This window comes from Triturus cristatus, chromosome 3_1 (genome assembly GCF_964204655.1).
Source record: "Triturus cristatus chromosome 3_1, aTriCri1.1, whole genome shotgun sequence".
In the NCBI taxonomy this organism is placed as follows: domain Eukaryota; kingdom Metazoa; phylum Chordata; class Amphibia; order Caudata; family Salamandridae; genus Triturus; species Triturus cristatus.
In genome coordinates, this window is record NC_140583.1 from 109,994,147 (window position 1) to 110,009,442 (window position 15,296).

Here is a 15,296-nt window from a genome sequence, read left to right on the forward strand (position 1 = left end):
CATGGATTACTGCGTTCAAATGGAATATACTCCTGTTTACCTAATACCAGTTTTGTGAGAAGTGTAAACTGCGGTATGACTTACTATTGGCTAAGTGCTGATTAGCCAGGTTTCATCTGAACTCTCGTAAATCAACTCCAGTGAAAAATGAGGGTTGTGGAGCGAAACAAATGGCGAAAGAGGGGGGCAGATCAAAAGAATAATAATGCAAGAATGTGTAGGAAGAAGCTACTCTGAGTGGTAGCTTCTATGCGTGAGTGGCAACTCAGTAAGTGTTTCCTCATGACCCCTTTTGAGTGAGAACTGCATGGTGTGAGTAGCTAGTCGGTCTTTAAGTGATAGAATCTGTGTAGTGACCACTCAGATACTCGGATGGCTTCCATGCCTCCTTGTAGTCCAGGCTAACGCAGCAGTAGGCCACTATGCAGCAGGTCTACGCCAGCGCTAGTCAGGCTGAGTTTATAGTTCCACCTGCGATTTCGCGCACAACAATGTCAACACATTACTATGGATTTGCTCCAGGACTGAATCTGCTTCCACTCAGCCTCTGCTAATGGAACAAGAACCACAAGGACACGAGGCATCAGCAGACACTCCCATCACCGGTTAATCGGCCCGTTTAAATATTTAAAACCCATCCCGGATGTAACCACAGGTTTTTTTAATGCCTAGAGGTGTTTTAAGCAAACTCTTTCGAGACGATGGGAGTGTCAGTATGCTAACATGTAGTCAGAGCTGTAGTGCCGCACCTCACTGTAGTGTATACATATTCAAAGGAGAAAATTTATATTTTACATATGATGATTTCATGGCTGTTTAGATAGTGGGAGGAATAACTGGTCAGGCGGTAGCATCACGGCAGGCAGTAGCATCGGGCCAGGCAGCAGCACCGGGTCAGGCGGCAGCACCGGGTCAGGCGGCAGCACCGGGTCAGGCGGCAGCACCGGGTCAGGCGGCAGCACCGGGTCAGGCGGTAGCACCAGGTCAGGGGGTAGCATCAGGTCAGGCGGTAGCATCAGGTCAGGCGGTTGGAAACTAAATGAGGCTCATAGTCACAGGCTGCTGCCAACTATTTTAGTTCCCTAGCCTACGATGGACACTGGTAATGCAGCTGCCACGTCACAGAATATTCCAGTGACCCCGATCCAGCAGAATATGGATCAAAAACAAAGTTCTCTGCAGCATGAGAAAGTGAATTGGGAACATGGCCAACGGGGTTCAGGCTAACTATGCGTCGCAAGAGTCCACTGCTACCCAGCTAAAAATAGTTTTGGCTGCTAGTGCAGTGAAAATTAAAATATAACGTATTTTGTTTGCAGTTGACTTCTTTGAAATTTGCTACAGCCTCACTGACAAATACTCAAATCCGCTCTACTATTAGCATCCCCTCTCACCTCTTCCTATTACTGCTGATCAAAACCTTCACCTACAAGCTTCTTTGCGCCACTCTGCTACACCTTTGATTTATCTATAATCCCTCGCCCTCTATTTACACTCACCCTCCATTTATACTCACTCATTCTCTATCTAATCTCTCTAACCTCTGGGTATCTGCTCACACCCCCTCTACTCCACCATCACATGTTGGTGGAGAGGCTAGCAGCGATAGGCGGTGAAGAGATCAGCCCTCCATCTGCGTAAATCTTTTCTGGAAGATAGGATGCAATTTGTAGCTATGGACTCGTTCAAGTCGAACCCTTTTCAGCTCCCTTAAGGAGTGCCACGGGGCTCCTCAATTAGACCCACTCTTTTTAAGGTTTACATAGCCGCTTTGGCCCCAGTCATAAAATCCTTCGGCTTTGCCCTAACCTCTTTTGCGGACGACACGCAAATTGTCGTAGCAGTCGTGAAACAACCACATACTATTAGTAAGCAATTCAGTGAATGCATGTGAGCCGTAAGTTCATGGATGAGCTCTAAACAGTCTAAAACTAAACTCTAATAAAAACAGAGGTGTTCCTCTTTGGTAACAATCGCTCTTTCTGGTCCCCTGGGTGGTGGCCAACGAATCAAGGCAATTTGCCAATGCCAGTGGAAAAGGCAAAAAATATTGGGATAATTATAGTCAACAGGCTCCCCTTTGCTAAGCTGACCAAATGCTCCGACATCTACCACTTTTTTTATTGTAAGAAAAATGAGAAAGTGACCACGCAGGTAAGTGGATAGGATAAACTTCTTTATTCGTTAAATCCATAAACGCATCCTCAGCTTGACAGTAAACAGCATCTCTGATCAGAAGTCAACCTTGTCAACATTGTAAGGTAGACTTCATCCCAACATTCCACGACTGTACCATGTGTGATAAAGGGGAGGGGTGGGGGGAACATACCAAGGGGGGAAGTTGCAACACATCTTCCTTCCCTAACAGCCAATAGAGGGAAGGGGGGGGGGGAAAGAACTCACCCAGGGGATGAAAAGGCAAAGCTACATACCTCCCTTAGTGCACTATGTATGGGGAGGACCCAAGTATATGAACATTCTACTTGACTTGGGTCTCCCATACTAAAATCCTTGTGCCAGCATGGAGTGTACCTTTGGCGGTATCCTCTCCTGATTTGTGTCTTCACCACCCCAGCACCTTGTCCATGACCCCTGTTGTCCTCTCTGTGGATACCCCCACTCTCATCCAACGCCACCCTGTCCATGCTCCATTTCTTTCCATCCTCCATGATTACCACGTTTCTTTTGACCTCCTTGATTCTACCCGGAGGGTAGTATTTTCCTCCACTACCTCCCTGTATCTCAGGTTTCCTGATGTACACTCTTTGCCCTGGACTGAGGGATTTCTCCTGTACCCCCCACCTCCTGTCATACCACTCCTGGTACTTTCTCTGCCGGGTATCAGTCTTAGCTTTGAATTCACTGATGTTGACCATTACCCTCTCCTTCGGACCCAACCAGTTAGGGGACAACTTTGTGACTGCCTTCCTTCCCCTCAACAATTCAAAGGGTGAATGTCCCGTTGACAGACTTGGTGTTGTGTGGTATGCCCATAGCATGTCTCTAATTGCAGGCTTAATAGCCATCCCTGACTTGTTTGCCAGTTGTATGCACTCCTTCATCATCCTATTTGCCCTCTCCACCTTCCCATTAGCTTTAGGACAATATAGGGGTGTGCGTACATGTGATATGGACATGTCTTTAAGGAACTCCCTCATCTCCTCCGACACAAACTGTACCCCGTTGTCAGTAACCAGGGTGGAGGGAATTCCTTCTCTCGAGAATATTTCGCTCATGAACTCTATAAGTGTCTTTGTATTGATTGTGTTCACAAATTTGCAAGATATCCAACTTGAGTAATAGTCAATTAGAACCAAAAGGTACCTGTCTTGAGGTCCTTTCGACCGGATGTGCCCTGTTATGTCCAATCCTAGTTTGTCCCACGGGACCATAGGGACTTCCACCGGTATGAGCGGTGAATGTCTTATGCTTCTAGACTTGTCACTGATACTGCATGAATAGCAGTCCTTCACTTTGTCCTCCATCAGCTGATCCATACCTGGGAACCAGTACACAGCTCTTAAACGTGCCTTACACATACTCCTGCCCATGTGACCCTCATGAGTGAGAGCAATAATCTTCGATCTCAAACCCTCAGGGGGTACGATCTTTCCTGACTTAAGAAGAAATTTCCCGTCTATAGACAAGTCATTGCGTACATTCCAGTACGGTTGGATGTCTTCCGCCAGATCCTTGCACTTATTGGGCCACCCTTTGGCCACATTCCTTCTCACTTCCGCCAGATTTGCATCCTGTTCCGAATGCATATCCCAAACTTCTTTCGTAACTGCAGGTATTTTTATTTCCATCACTTTTTTCTCTTCCGACTCTGATTCTAAACCTTTCTCTAATGGTGATCTAGACAGAAAATCTGCCACCTTGTTTTGGTGACCAGGTAGAAAACCCACCTTATAGTTGAAGCTTTGTAAGCCCAGGATCCATTTAGCAATGCAGGGCGTCAAATTTTCCAAATCTTTTTTCCCGAACAACCCCACTAAGGGTTTGTGGTCCGTGTACATCGAGAACGGTATGCCCCACACATAGTAATTGAAGTGTCGGATTGCCCAGTACACCGCCAAAGCCTCTTTCTCAATAGTGGAATAATTAGACTCGGCTGCTGACAATGTTCTTGAAGCAAACGCTACCACATTTATACCTTCCTTCGTACTCTGTGATAGCATTGCCCCAATCCCTTTGCTACTGGCATCCGTGGTAATGATGGTATCCTTATTAACATCAAAGTTGCCTATGTAAGGGGCCTTGGAAATGGCTTCTTTTATACGTTCCGTTGCCTCTTCCTGTTCTTTACCCCAAGTGAATTCACATTTTTTCTTTAGCATTTCCCTTAAGGGTTGAGCCATCATTGCAAAATTCCTAATGAACTTTGCCATGTACTCTGCCAGGCCTAGAAATGACAGCACTTCTTCCTTGCTAGTAGGTGTGGGCGCTTTCTTCACTGCTTCTACTAGACTATGTTTCGGTTTGATGCCCTCTTCCGAGATTATGTGCCCCAAATACTCTACGGAGGTGACCCTTACTTTGCACTTACTCTCTTTAGTGGTAAACCCTACTTCTTTCAACCTTTCCAACACCCTCTCTGCATTAACCTTATGCTCCTCTTCGCTTGTGCCATATATGAGTATGTCATCTTGGAAGCACATGGATTTTTTACAATCTTTGAGCACATGCTGCATGGCTCTTTGGAAGGCGGAGGCAGCAGAAGCTAGTCCAAATGGCATTCTTAAGAATTTGTAATTGCCAAAAGGGGTAGTAAATGCCGTCAACGGTTGTGACTCCGGATGTAATTTTACTTGATAGTATGCTGACGATAGGTCTAGAACGCTAAACACTTTAGCACCTTGCAAGGTGTTCAGCATCTCATGAATTCTTGGCAAAGGGTGTCTGTCTACCACAATGTTTTCGTTAAGCGCTCTCAAATCCACACAGAGCCTAATGCTCTTGCCCCCATCCTTAGTTGTGATCACAATGGGTGCCAACCACGCTGAGCTCTCAATTTCTTCTATCACACCTTGTCTCACCAGTTTCTCCAACTCCATTCTTAACGGTTCCCTCATCAATAAGGGTACTGATCTTGTCCTGTGAATGACTGCCCTTGCCCCATCTTTTAGTACAATTTTGTGCATGTAATTCTTGAGCAGTCCTAACTCCTCATTGAATACCTCCGGATAACTCTCAATAAGCGTGGCCCCTACCCCTGGGGTCTCCATGAGTAGAACCTGTTCACTGTTGTTGGGATCAAGCTTTATGCCAAGCTCCTTCTGATGTTTCCAACCCAACAAGCTTGACCCCTCTTTAGAAATGTATACCTTCCCCACCGTGTGTCTGTCTTTGAATGAAATCCTCATTCTCACCATGCCTTCTAAGGGTATGGGAACTTTGTTGTACCCTGACGGGGAAATGTCTGCTTTCTCTATATTAATGTAATGTTTAGCAAATTTCTACTTAAATAATTTCTTATCCACCAGCGTGAATGGGGAAAAAGAGTCTGCATACACTTTAAAACATTCGTCATCCAACTTGATTTCACACATGGGATACCCTGTATTTTTCTCCGTGTTCTCCTCATCTATCTGGAAAATGAAATTCTTATTTGTATCTTCTCCATCATCATTCTGCTCAATCATGTGTACTTTTGGCATAAATACATTACATACTTTCGAATAATGCCCCTTCTTATTGCATTTCCTACATACAATACTTCTTGCTGGACACTTCCAATTGTTCGCCAAATGGTTATGACTACCACATCTAAAGCATTGTAAATTACTCGTTCTCTTGTTTGCCCCTTCTTTTTGTTTTACATCCACTATACACACCGCCTCACTGTTGGTTCCCTCTTTGCATTCCAACTTATCTTTTACTGCCACCCCAATTTTCATTTCTCTCATACACTGTGCCGTGTGCTCCAGCCCTTTAGCTATGTTGATGGCCTCCTCTAGATCAGGATTCCTTGTGAGAAGTTCTTCTTGCACCTTCTCGTCATTTGTACATCTCACCAATTGGTCCCTTATAAGGGAGTCAGTGAGGGCACCAAACTCACATGTGGCAGCCATCCCACGCAACACTGCTACATAGGAGGACACTTTCTCATCTCTCTTTTGATTGCGCTTGAAAAACTTTTGTCTCTCCAATACCACATTAATTTTTACTTTGAAGTGCGCCTCCAACTTCCTCAACGTATACTCATACACATCTACACCTTCCTCTTCCTCCAGGGGATCATCCTCAACCAACCTCCCTGTCACATCCTCATACACCTTTCTACCATGTATGCCCAAGTTGTGCAACAAAATATGCTGCTTCCGTATGTTAGAAAAGTTTCCTCCTCCTATGGCAATCAAATAAGATTTAAAAATACCAACCCATCTCTTCCACGGTATTTCTGGTTCCCCTAGATCATTCAAAAATGGGGGAGGTTGACTCATTCCAGCTCCCGCCATGTCTCCCTGAATATGATCTATTACGCCTTAGAACTCTTAAATACCCCTAACTTATTACCACACTCATTCAGCAAGCCCGTTGTATAATACAAAACCTCTCCAAGGTGACAGTTCGAAATATCTTGGAAAGTGTTCTACTGTTCCAATATATTTGTTTTACCTTATATGAACTCAGATTGATCACCCTTTAAAACCTCTTCCCATTTATTCCTATTAAATCCGTGCATAAGTCACTGTAAATACAGGTAAAAAAAAAAGTCCCTTTTCTGTGACTGTAGTCTTTCCAATCCGAGTAAAACGAAAATAAAAAAACTCAACTTCTAAACTGTAACAGTCCTATTTCTGTGACTGTGTTTTCAATAGTCCTGCTCTCCGAGGAATCACCGCCTCCTCCTCAACCTGGTTGGCCTGCGTTATGAAGGGCGTCGCCTCCGCCGCTGACAGGAAACTCCTCACAGCAGATCGTAGCCATCTCACGCCGGGAAGGATAATCGCACCGTTCCTCACGAGGTAAATGCCAACCGCCACCTCAGAATTACTCTCTCCTTATTCTGCAAAGGTATGCTCAACCCGATGCACTGCCCCGCAGTATCTGCTTAAACAGTGGGCTAAAGTCCGTCGCTCACCTTTCTGACGCTGCTTGCCTCGCGCCACCTCAATTTCAGTTTATCCGCTGTTGCACTGTCACGCTACACCGACACGCTCAATCCCAATTTCACCTCTTTCTCACTTTATTCTTCGTGTCGTGCTCTCACGAACGTCCGCCACCACCTTGGGAAAGCTCACCTTAGTCCTGCGTTTCACTTCACTCAAACCGCCCCGGGCTCTCTTAATCCTTCAGCCACAAAGCCATAATGTCTTCGCAACCTCGAAACGCTTCTCACAAATGTTTTCTCTCTCCACACCCTGTGAGCGCACTAAATTCCTCGAACGTGCCGTTCCTTCCGTGACACACTTGCTCAAATCAGCTATAGACACCAACAACATCCACGGTCACCGGCCCAATTTTTTCGCCTAACCGCTGTTGCTGTATCTCTTTACTCACGTCCCAGATGCTGACCAATACTTGTCTTCACCATCTGCAAGCCGCAAATCTACAGGGGAGGATGCATAGCCGTCCCTGTCACAGCATCCCTTGTAACTCGTCGCCAAATGTAGCAAGTGACCACGCAGGTAAGTGGATAGGATAAACTTCTTTATTCGTTAAATCCATAAACGCATCCTCAGCTTGACAGTAAACAGCATCTCTGATCAGAAGTCAACCTTGTCAACATTCTAAGGTAGACTTCATCCCAACATTCCACGACTGTACCATGTGTGATAAAGGGGAGGGGTGGGGGGAACATACCAAGGGGGGAAGTTACAACAATCTTGCCTTTCATCCCTGCAAATTCTCAAAAACTGGTCATATCAGCGTTGATATTGGCCAGGTTAGATTATTGTAATGCCCGGTCTCAATGAGCAAGCGCCTTGAAACCCTCGGGAGAATGTTCGCGCTCTATAAGCCGCCATTTCATTATACCTTAATCTGCAGGCCCGACACTTTAGAAAACTTCAGGTATTGCAGAACACAGCTGCTAGAGTTCTCACCCGTACCCCAAAATATCTATCAGTCAGGAAAACAATCAGCCACATTGGCTGCCAGTGAAGGAGAGGCTCCAATTCAAAGCTTTGTGCTTCACGTACAAAGCCTTGCACAAGCAAGGACCACAAGACGTAGGCCAGAAATTCAGATGGTACTCGCCTAGTAGATCACTTAGATCGTCGAACTCTAGAACTTTGGTGGTAACAAAATTCAATAGAACGAATTGGGGTGGCAGAAGTTTTTATCTGGAATCGATAACAATCTGGAATAAACTCCCGCTAACCATCTGATCTGCCACCTCCCTCCTCAATTTTAGGAGGGAGCTGAAAACCTCACTGTTCAGCAGATCAGACTTTTGGTAAGGATTCCTGTTTTCCGGTTTGAGCATCAGGTCAGCGGCAGGACACGGTTTGGTAACAGAGCGCTTTATAAGTATCCTATATTAACATTACTCTCCTACTTTCACAACTTCCCCAACCGATCTTCACTCTCTCTCTTTGTAAGAGAGGTGATCATAATGAATTGGAACTTGTCATGTGTGCACATTGCATACATATAGGTTTTTAATAATTCAAACCTTTCTAAATATGGAACTAGTGGTGAGTTTCTTGGTTGCTATCACAATCACATAAAACAGAGTTAAAAACTGGCCCTTTATTTAATAGAATAGACTTCTACTCTAATAGTTAAGTATAAAACTTAGATAGAAGGGCAGTAGGGAGCATGCCCATCCTTTGTTGCTTAATACTGTTAAAATTGAATACTTAAATAAAATACTTTACGATGCATTTTTTCCCCCAACTCCCAATCCCTAAACTCTGCTACCATTCCCAGAGCTGAGTAAGATCACAAGGCACAAGACAGGGCTACTTATATAAAGTATCCTAATGCTTCTGAATATTTATCATTCAGCCTCTTCTGACAGGCACAATAAAGCAGTTAAAATAAAATACTCATAAATGGACCAGTGTGGGCCTTTTTATTGAGCAGGCCAAATCAACCAATAAAATGTATGCATGCCTGCACTGCAGCAGTGAGTGATTGGTGACGGTGCCTACCACTGTCTTTTTGGTGAAAGGTTATAGAAGCCCAAAGCTTTTTCAGGAGCTTTGGTTCCCATAACACAAGCACCCAGGAGCCCCGGTCCAGTTTCTAAACAAATGTTGGACTCCGTCTATATGACTAGGAATCATTCCTTGGCCAACACACAGACCACTTGCAGGTAGACACTCAAGCAATCAGGACAGACCTGTTGACTGTTGAGCTCAAGACTTGGAATAACTCATGCATCCTTTGGAGTGCAGTTCATCTCTCTTCCTTTCACAAAACTTTTAAAAACCAACCATTTCATGAAAACCTTCAGTTGAAAACCAAGATTTGAAATGGAATCCGAATAAGAACATTGGTATGCTGGGAACTCCATTGAAGACAATGGAGTGCTCCGGGCTTCTAATGGCGGTAGCATCAACATACCATTGTTTTCCAGATGTTGCTGTGAACAAAGGCCTCACAGAGTTTGAGAGGGGTTGACATCACCTCGGGCACTGTAAGGCCATTGTTTTAACTAACATTAGAACATTCTGCCCTCTAAGAGCAGAATGTTCTAATAGCCTTATAAACCTCCGTAGTAGGCTATGCAGTGGTGGCTCCCCCATAGGGCATCGCCCCACTCCTTTCTCGCAGTGCGAGAAGATAGAAACATAAAATGGTAAAACTACCATTTTATGTTTCTGTTTCTCGCACTACGAGAAAGCAGAAGTGCCTGGAGTGCCTGGATGGGGGCAGGTGGGTGTGCGGTCTTGCTCGAGGGCAGTGGGGAGTGGCTTTGCCCACCATTGTGGGTGCTGACTGGTCTGCCCCAGGGCCGACCAACTCAGTCATGCGTACTCTCCCTTTTTCTCTATGTAGGCTGCTGCATGCAGCCTACATAGAGAAAATGGCCCGGCTGGGGCCCTATCCGCTGCACCAGCACGAATCACAGCAATGCTATTGCAGCGTTGTGATTGGCTTAGGGCAGCAGGAGGAGGGAGGCTGCCTAAAAGTAAAACGAGCCAGGCAGTAGGAGCTGAGGCAGCGAAGCAGGATGAACTGGTTGTGGAAGAGGGGGAAAGTACTTTTTTTATTTTATATAAAAATTACCACCCCCCCGCGTGCGAACCCACCTGCCCGTTTTGCCAGCCGTGACTGCTCAGGGCTATATCTTGAAAGTGATATATTGCGAGTCTGTGCGCAGTCTCCAGTGCACTCTGGGTACTGAAACTTTGCAATGAAATTTGTCGACAGAGTTTTGTAAGGGATTGTGGCACCTCTTCGTCTTTCAGTGAATGAGTTCTCATTTTCATTGCCGAAACCTCTCCTGGCTTGTGATTGGCTGGTTGTCGGGTGCTGCGCAGGTGTCGCTGAACCTCAGGATCATTGTGAACACTCGTGTCGAGGGGCGCGTGGATCCGATGAGAGCAGCGGAACATGGGACGACTGACTCCTTCTCATTGTCCCAAGGTGCAGAGGCTGTATTTGGGGGTTTACTCACCAGTGTGCTCCTCCGCTGCATCTTCCCCCAGAAGCTATGTTTATTCCTCTATTCGGCTACGCGACACCAATGTTTGAGGACGAGACAAGGGGCGTCCCTGGTTAGTAAAATTTACACTACACTTTATGCCACATGAAAAAGGAGGTGGAATGTCAGTACTTGTGTCTTTTGCAGTTTTACTATGTTTATGCACAGGGGTCGTCTGCTGCCCGATGGTTTGTGGGTGCCATGTGTCTTTCATCATGGTGTCACCCGTGTGCCTTTTTTAGTCACTCAGGCTCCGATTTGCTTCTGCCAGGGAGAGTGAAAAAGAGTGCGTCACGGTGCATGACCGTGTGACTGTCTCCGTTTCTTTAAGAGCAATTGTGTGTGTCAGTCTGTTGGATGGATTTTTGCATGTCCGAGACAGTGTGTGTGTATCATAGGTGTGTTTGTGCGGGTATATTGGCCTGTGTGTGATGTTGATGAGAACCAGCCAGATAGAAAGTCACAATGCTTTTGTGTCTATTCACGTGTGCCTGTGGGAGTGTGTGTCAATGTTTTATTGTGTTTCCCTATGACCATGACCGTGAGTGTTCGTGTCAGTGGGCATGCGTTTGTGAGGGTGGGTGTGAGCCCGGTGTGTACCTATGCGCAACTGTAAACGTGTCTTCGTGTGGTACCTGACTATGTGCGTACGTGCTTGGTTTTGGTTTTTCCCTGGTGTGTAACAGTGTATCTTCCTGCCATAGTATGAAAGTGTGTAGATATACTCTGTCTCCATATTTATACATTAGATGCAAACAGTATTGTTGAGTGTGAGCGCAAGCAGGCCCTGAGCAGGAAAAAGCTGCGCGCCTTCCGCAGGAATGCTCTCACAAACCCCATCCACTGGGATTCCTTAGTTACCCACCAGAAGCAGGGTACTGAGACATGCATATAACCGACACGCTCCTCGGTTCTGCTGCGCCCCCCAGCCCCGTGCAATGATTGAATAATTTCATCAGACTCTCATTACTTGATTGCTTAGGAGTTTCCCAGTGATCTTTATGCTGTAGAAAGAGCCAGCGCACCGTGCGCCGAATGCCAATGGCTCTGTGTTATATAAGGCATTTTAAAAAGTCGCTCTAATTTCTTGTTTGGTACTGTATAATAGGTTGCTATTCTTATCCTTACATCAGTTGCTGCACTTAAGCAGGATCTCTCTCACTTAATTTATTTATGTATTTAATTGAATTGTTGTGTGCTGACTTCTGGCTGGTGGCCACTTTGTAATGCGGTTTTGGATATTTGGTCTACTTGTATTTCATGTGTAACCAAAACCCCTACATACGCACAGGATGAGCAAAATCTGACAGGCTCATGTCACTTGTTTTTTACTCAGTTCAGAGCTCCTCTGTGGCACATTAACATTTTTTAGGCACTTTTTCCCTGGATGGGATGGGAGCCATCCTGTGAGTTTTGTAGAGGGCTAGAATAGCCTCCTAGAAGTGGCAGGTTTTCATTCTTTTCCTTGGGCACTGCCAGGTGGGAAGGATCCTGAGTTCTGGACAGAAAGCATTCCAGGGCTGTTCTTCACACCTTCTGGTTTGCTTGAAAATGCACCATTTGCCCACTCTTTTTTCAAAAATTTCTCAAGGGGAGAACCCTCCGACCCACCCATAGGTAGTTCAGGCTCGCTCGCTACGCTCGCAGCAGTGAAGTACGACAATTGTTTTACACCACACCACTTTCAAATGTCACCAGCCGCCACTAGGGCTATACATGTCATTAAACGCCCGCTCCCTTATTAAAGGGCTGAACCAAAAATAGCCCATTATGGCGGGCTATAGTAAGGAGACCTGAACCCTTCCACCAGATGGAATACATTAACTTGGAATAACTCAATTTGCATTGAGTAACGCACCATGAGGGACCTAACGCCTGAGTAGCTGTATACTGATTACCAGAATTCAATAGTGCACAGTAACTAAGGTCTCAGTGACAACCGCAAAACTATTATCACTAGGATGTATCCGTCACTCAGACACCGCTAACACACTCTTTTCAGACTTGAAACCCAGGGTGGGATTTTCTTAAGCATGTTCTTCGGTTTTTGTATGCCTGGAATTGTGTACTTTGAGATTTTTTCTATAACAAACTCTAAATTGCCTGTACGGTGGCATGTCAGTAACATAGAAAACACAGAAATTTGATATGTTTTGACCATTGTTTTACAACTGGCCTATACAATGTACCATTCAATAAACTTCTAGTTGCCATGTTAGGTCACTGTACCCAGAGTTGACAACAGGCAGAGAGAATAAAACGACCAAAGGCTTAAATGTGAAAACAACACAGATACATTAAGAAATAACTTTAATTCTGCTACTTGCAGTACTTAAAATGTTTCTAGTATACCACTACTCAGAAATGAAGAGGATATAAATTACCATGTGCATGTAAAACATTATCCAACCTAGAGAGGCTGTTGCTGATAGTTAAGGTTGCTTGGGTTGTTTTTTTTTTTAAAGAAACAAAGGCCCCTGACTTACAAAGTAACAAAGACAAATAATATACAGAGATACAATGAGGTCCATGTTAGTGTCCAAAATGGAAAAATCCATACATATATTCAGTTTAGAATAGCCCATCAATGGAGTGCGAGAACAAACAATAGAGAAGTTTAAACATTTCTAGGATTAGACATTTCTCTATGCGACTACAATGAAACACAATTGGTCATGTCACATATAGTGTTAGGTACCTATGCTAACAAACAATTAAATACAAACAATTTTAGTCATGGGAGCATGGTCGACGACGTTTCTATCCTCTTAGAGGATATAGGGATCATCATCAAGACATAAGAGATTATGCCGGAGACAAAATGCCTGTGGAAAGCATCAATGGTGGTCTGGAACCATTCAGACATTCTTTCTTCAATATCAGTTACTGGCAGCAAAAACAAGAGGTCAAAGAACAGTCTTAAAAACAACACTTCACATGCAGGCATATGATCTGATTCTCTTGCATGTATAGTTGAACATACTGGAAAAAATACACAATTTAATGCTTACGTTTCATGTTTAAGTTACAATTTTCATTTGAAATAAAAAATATTAAAAAAGAAATGCCGATGATCACTTTATATCAGATTGATTGTGAAGAGCCTTCCTAGGATGATCATGGCTACGGTGTACATTCTGGTGAGGTTCACTTGAGAAGCCAGCACTGATCCTACACTACTCCATTTTGCAAAACAATGACCCCTTATATAGGATCTTGTTTCGCCGTAGTTATGAGTTTTGCCAACTCACTGAAGAGCAACTGCCTCCAGCACAACATGGACAAGGGGGAAGTACTGAATTTTGGGAACATCACCACCTCGTGGAATGACACCTGGTGGCCCTCCGAACTAACCTACACCCACACGAAAGACTATGTGTGTGGGAGAGGTGTGGCACAGTGGCCAGAGTGGATGATTTTGGATCTTGAGGCTCACGGTACGATCATTGGCGGCTGCTCAACTTAGCATCCTGTGACTCTGAGGAATAGCTCACTTAATCACCTCAACGACCCCGAGTACTTGGATACCCTTAGGGGTGATAAATCGTGCTTTACAAATGTGAGATTTAGATTTTAGAAGTTCACAACCTCACCATTACCCTGTATAGCAAGTTCACCAGGAAATGCCAGATCAACGCAGTCTCCTCCACCTGCTTCCACGTTCTCTGCATGCTCTGAAATATCTTCAGATGGCTCCCCGTCAGCACCAGGAAAACCGTCACTCAAGCCCTAGTCTGGAGTACGGCAACGCGCTCTATGCAGGAATCATCACCCAACTCCTGAAGAGTCTCCAGATGATACAGAACTCAGCTGCCACACGTATCCTTGACTTACCCAAATGGATTGCCATCACTCCCCAGCACAGGAACCTCCACTGGTTCCCCATCCAGAAACGATGCCAATTCAAGATGCTAATTCACACCTACAAGGCCCTCCACGGCCAAGGATACTACATCACCCACCAGCTGGACTTCCACCAACCCTCCAGACACCTGCATTCTGCCTACGTTGCCCTTGCGTACATTACCCGCATCTGCCGAAGCAACAGTGGAGGACGATTCTTTGCTACCTTGCCGCCAAGTCCTGGAACGACCTTCCTCTTCACTTCTGAACATCATCCTCTATCTGCCAGAATTCAGAACGGGACTCAAGACCTGGCTTTTCGACTGATCCCATCAAGAAACTAGCACCTACATACCCTGAGCTCTATAAATCTGAGTTAATTGATTGACCATGAAATGATGATGTTTTGATGTGAACAAAGTAAGGTTGAAGACAATGAGAAGAAAGGAGAACGCCTTTAACTACGCAAGCCCTTTAATAAAGCTCTGTGGCCTGCATGCTGTGATCACTGCAGACGCGCCACCTAGATATTGGGAAATGGACATATCAAATCTAGACTGAGTAGATCCTCTAAGGTGTGGAGGCAAAAACCATTAAGTTACATAGTATCTCTACATGACAGCAGAACAAGCATTTTTGCAACAAAGTGCCACTGCGATTAGCTTAATCATTCATTCTAATGAATCCACTGAATTTTGCTTGCACACTACGTCAAGAAGGTGGAAGCTCTACAGAAGTGCAAAGCTAAATGAAAAACAGATTAACTGTCATGGACTGGAAATCTACAACCTCCCCTCTAAAAGAACTACTTACCTCTTGATACTAGCCACAAGGCACAGAGGAAGTAAGC

At 44.9% G+C, this 15,296-nt stretch overlaps 1 protein-coding gene across 1 annotated transcript in view; it reads right to left on the reverse strand.

Annotated features, from left to right (window-relative positions):
• The window catches only part of LOC146859792 (catalase-like), a 161,914-nt gene that overhangs the window by 112,565 nt on the left and 34,053 nt on the right, over positions 1-15,296 (reverse strand). The gene's annotated exons all lie outside the window — the stretch shown is intronic.